This window comes from Sapajus apella, unplaced genomic scaffold (assembly GCF_009761245.1).
Source record: "Sapajus apella isolate SASKATOON/1434 unplaced genomic scaffold, GSC_monkey_1.0 scaffold1149, whole genome shotgun sequence".
Taxonomy (NCBI): Eukaryota; Metazoa; Chordata; class Mammalia; order Primates; family Cebidae; genus Sapajus; species Sapajus apella.
This window is the reverse complement of record NW_022438075.1, coordinates 3,262-8,535: the sequence shown is the minus strand read 5'-3', so window position 1 is coordinate 8,535 and position 5,274 is coordinate 3,262. Positions and strand designations below refer to the sequence as shown.

The following is a 5,274-nucleotide window of genomic DNA, read 5'->3' as shown; positions in this document are numbered from 1 at the left end:
AAAAAAAAAAAAAAAAAAAAAAAAAAAAAAAAAAAAAAAAAAAAAAACCTAGAAACACCCTTCCTGATAGAGGATTTGGCACAGCATGGATGTGTCTCAGTCTCCAAAAGCAAGTGCAACTAAAACAACTAAAACAATTATTCCCCAGTGGCACCTAATACACAGAAGAACTGCTGCACAGAAGAAATGACCAACAGAGTGAACAGATGGTCCGCACAACAGGAGAAAATGTTCCCACACATGCATCTGATGAAGGCTAATATACAGGATCTACCTTAAAGATGTTGAGCAAATCAACCAGGAAAACAAAAACTCAATGAAGAAAGGGCAAGGGGCATGAAAACATGCACTTCAAAAGAAGGCTTACAGCAACTAACAGACATGACAACATTTCTCTACCTCAGTCATCATCAGAAAAAGACAAAGCAAAAGGCCCACGAGATAGTACTGCACACTGGCCAGAATGACGATTAGGACACGGTCCACAAGAACGAATGCAGGCGAGGCAGAGAAGAGGGACGCTACTCTGCTGCTGGTAGAAATGCAAACCAGTTCAGACACCATGGAAAGCAACGTGGGGATTTCTCAAATGACTTTCTCCCCATCACTAATCCTCACAAAAATGTCCATGAAAGCCACCCTAACATTCTGTCTCCTTCCACTCACTATGAATACTACCAAAAACAAAACACTAATTTTTGAAGGTGCCAGCCAGTGTAGACTTAAAGAAAGGTAACCTCTTCAACACTATTGGTGGAGATGTAAACTAGTATACACACTATGGGAAACAGCAGGGGTTTCCTGAAAAACTTCACAGAACAACAACCATGTCAGCTGGCAGCCCCACTTCTGGTTCCATATTTAAAGCAGTTGCAATCCCTGGGCTGAAGAGAGCTATCCGCCTTCCATGGGTACTGAGGCACTTGTAACTGTGGTCAAGGTATAGAACCAACCTACCCGTCCACACACAGCTGCAGGGATGAAGAAACTGCTGTACAGATACACCATGGAGTATGTTCCAGCCATAAAGCTCTGGGAAATCCTGCCATCTGCAGCCACATGAAGAAACCTGGAGAACATCAGGTCCAATGAATGAGCAAATGGTAGACAAAGTGCCATTCCACATGATCTCAGGCATGCAGACTGAAAACATCTTCATCTCCTAGAAGCAGAAAGTTCAATGGGGGCTACTAAAGGGTCACTGGGAAGATGGAGAGGATCTGGGAAGGAATCAGTAATGGGTAAAAAGTTACTCTCATGAGAGCAATCAATTCTGGTCTTTTATTCCACAGCAGGGTGACTGGCCTTAACACAAATGTATCATATGCCTTAAAGTAGCTAGAAGAAAATATTCTCAATGTTGTTACCACACAAAAAAAATCATAACTATATGAGGTGAAGAGATGCTAAATAACCCAATTTGATGATTACTCAACATACACATGCATCAAAATCTTCCCTGTACCCTCTAATTATATACATTTATATATGGCAAATGGTGTTTTAAGATATATAAAGAAAACAATGCCAAAATTCTCATGGAAATGTGAAACACCCTGAATTTCCAAAGTTATCCTGAGAAACACAAACCATGTGGCATGTATCACATTCCCTGAGTTCTAATTAAATGAAAATCCCTAGTTAACCAACCCATATGTCACTGGTAAACACAGAGAAATAGAGACCAGTGAGCAAAATGAGGGTGTTCAATAATAAACACAAATTTATATAGAGTTAACACATTTTTCAAAACAGTTCCAAACTGACACAATGGGAAAGGTTTTCAAAACTAGTATCCATATGCAAAAGAATAATACAGGACTCTTATGGTATGAAATACACAATAATCAACTGAAAAGGATGAAAGATTACACACAAAACTTGCAACCATAAAGTTCCTATAAAGACAACCTCGGGTGTGCATATATTTATTGCAACTTGAATGTATGCTCACGATTTGCAAAAACTAATAAAAATACACGGAAAAGAAAATCATGGACAATGGACTGCTTTGGTAGTGATTTTGTTTTTTCTTGATTAGTAACCAACAGCACAGCTAACCAATAAATTATACATGTGGAGCCACGTCAAACTGAAGAGTTTGCGCCTAATAAACAACGAACAAAATGAAAAAGCATACTAAAAATTGTAAGAAAATTTAGGCAAACATTCAGTGGCATATGGAGTTATTTTTGAAAAGGTACAAGCTAGCCAGTAACACTACCAGCTGGCCAAAAAAAAAAAAAAAAAAAAAGCAGAAAAATAACCAAACCAAATAACCTGAAGAGATATTTGTGCAGACAAGAAACTGACACAACATTTGCAAAAATGCGGTTACCATTACTACTCATGAGAAAAATGAAGATCGAAACCACACTCAGATCTTATCTCACTCCAACTAGAATGAACATTACAAACAGATTAAAATATTTAAAAAGACAACTTCTAGTATGAATTTCCACAAAGGGGAACTGTTTGTGGAAACGTAAATTAGTATTAATGCTATAAAAAACAGTTGGGAGTCCTGCAAAGAATAGGAAAGAAAACTACCATACCATCTAGCATTCCCACTACTGGGTATACATTCAACCTAACTGTCCATCCACAGATAAAGGGATCAAGAAACTCTCGTTATGTATACAATAGGGAATGTTCTTCTGCCACCAACATGATGAAACAGTGTCATGTGGAGACACCAAGATGAACTTGGAAAGCATTTTGTTAAATGTAATGAGCTGGGCCAAGAAAGGCAAACACTGAATCTTAAGATGTCTATCTTAAAGAGGTAGAAAGCACAATATTGGTTGGACCAGGGTCTGGGAGACAGAGGGGGAGTAGGGATTGGTTATGGAAGCAAAGTTATCTTAACTTTTAAGGAACAAATCTGAGTGTTGTCTTCCTCAGCGTGGTTACTGGAGTTAACAATATTATATTTTTCAAAAGAACAAGAAAGGAGGATTTTGAGTGTTCTCTCCACACAAAAATAATACCTTATGAGGGAATAGAGATCCTAAGTACCCTGATTTGATCATTACCCAATCTATATATGTGAAAATGTATCCCTAATTATGCACTTTTATGCTACGAAAAAACAGTTAACAGAAATAAATACATATTGCTAAAAATCACAGGGAACCATAAGAGCAATTAAAGAATCCTGAGAAATACAATCAAAGTGAGGACCCACAATCCTCGATATTAAATCACACTGCCAAGCTGCAGTTATGCAGCAGATATATGGTACTTGTATAAAAACAATACCTAGAACTGTGGAAAAAAACAGGGAAGACAAAACAAGATCAAGGCAAATATGGACACAGTCAACTCACTTTGATAAAGACCACCGCAATGTGGAAGGCAGAGTCTGCTCAATGAATACCTTTGAGAAAAATGATATCTGCATGCAGAAGAGAGAAACAGGATCTTGATTTTACATGATATATGAAAATCAACCCCCCAAAAAAAACAAACAAACAAACAAACAAACAAACAATACCCCGAAGACCTGAACAAAAGATCATAAACCACAAAATGTTTTTAACTAAAAAAAAGGTTGAGCATATATTCTGGGTCACTCTCACCTTTGCAAAGAGAAAAACAAACACCCTGGAAGAAAAACCCCATTGACAATTAAAAGCTTTGTCACTGATAAGTATTTTCTTATATGGGTGACCAAAATTACATGCATAAAACACAAAAATAAACATGGACTACATCAACCTGAAAAGTTTCTGCACAGCAAAGAAACTACTTTCCAAATAAAAAAAGCATCCTATAGATTAGGCAAAAATTTCAGGTAATCATGTAATTCACGAGTTGTCATCTAAGGTGTACACAAAAAACACTACAAACTAGCAAAATAATCTAGTATTTCACAAAGGACCTGAACAGACAATTTTGCGACATAAAATCGAACAACAGATAAAAGGTCCTCAAAATTAACTAATCAACAAAGTTAACTGCATGTGGTTTAACTGAAAAACACACACACAGATAATTTCACACTTACTGAATATTCCTGGAAAGTTTTTTAAAAATAGGAGAGGCCAGGCTCGGTGGCTCATGCCAGTAATCCCAGAACTTTGGGAGTCTGAGGGAGCAGATCACCTGAGGTCAAGTTTGAGACCTCAAAGAGACCAGCCTGATCAATATGGAGAAACCCCATCTTTACCACCGATACAAAAATTAGCCTGGCGTGGTGGCGGGCCCCTGTAGTCCCAGCTACTCAGGAGGCTGAGACAGGAAAATTGCTTGAACCCGAGAGCGCAGGTTGCAGTGAGGCCAGATGGCACCACTGCACTCCAGCCTGGGCAGAGCGAGATTGTCTCCATAGGAAAAAAAAAAAAAAAAAAAAAAAAAAAAAGGGAACGCGGGTATGGTTTTAGAGAAAAGCAAACTCATACACTGCAGATGAAAATGAAAATCAGAATACACACTATGGAAAACAACTAAATACCTGGAGAGTCCTCAGAGAATTCACACTACAGATGTCCCCTGCTCTATTGTGCTATAGCGAGGTCTCTTTCTAAAGGTCCTGAGACATCAAAATAACCCTGGACCTCAGCTCAGAAGCCCAGGGGCTTGGAGGGTCCCAGGTCCCATGCTTCGCCGCAGCCTATGGGACAGGCGCTCCTATATGCTGGACGCGGGTCGCACACCGTTCCCGGCCAGGATGCGGACGCTGGGGCGGCCAGGACCCCACAACCGCCGCCATGCAGACTACTGGGGCCCAGAGGCTCACAAGGAGTCAGGGCCCAAAAGGGAGCGGCGGAGAAGGAGCAGGGAGGCCTGGAGGGTTCCCGGTGGGGTCCATGCCCCGCCACTTACCGCGCAGACCTGTCTCCCGCTCCCCCATCACATGGAAGCCACCAAGGCTTCTCCGAAACTCGCTGGGACCGCGCCGCCGCTTCTGGCTGCCGCCGCCGCGTCTGCCGGCTGGGACCGCGCCGTCGTTTCCGGACACCGCCGCTTCTGCCGGCTGGTTCCGCGCTGCCACTTCTGGACACCGCCGCTTCTGTCCGCTGCAGCCTCTGCCGGCTGGGACCGCGCCGCCGCTCCTGGACGCCGCCGCTTCTGCCAGCTGGTCCCGCACCGTCGCTTCTGGACGTCGCCGCTTCTGGCTGCCGCCGCCTCTGCCAGCTGGTCCCGAGCCGCCGCTTCTGGACGCCGCCGCTTTCTGCCGGCTGGTCCCGCGCCACCGCTTCTAGGCGCCGCCGCCTCTGCCGGCTGGTCCCGCGCCGCCGCTTCTGGACGCCGCCGCCCCCTCTGCCGACT

General features: G+C 42.7%; 1 long non-coding RNA gene across 2 annotated transcripts in view; it reads right to left on the bottom strand.

Annotated features, from left to right (window-relative positions):
- The window catches only part of LOC116546627, a 13,818-nt gene extending 8,953 nt beyond the window's left edge, over positions 1 to 4,865 (bottom strand). For both annotated transcript variants that reach the window (XR_004266786.1, XR_004266785.1), the window contains exon 1: positions 4,828 to 4,865. This is a non-coding gene — a long non-coding RNA (uncharacterized LOC116546627). The remainder of the gene's footprint in view (positions 1 to 4,827) is intronic.
- Between the last annotated feature and the right edge of the window lie 409 nt (positions 4,866 to 5,274).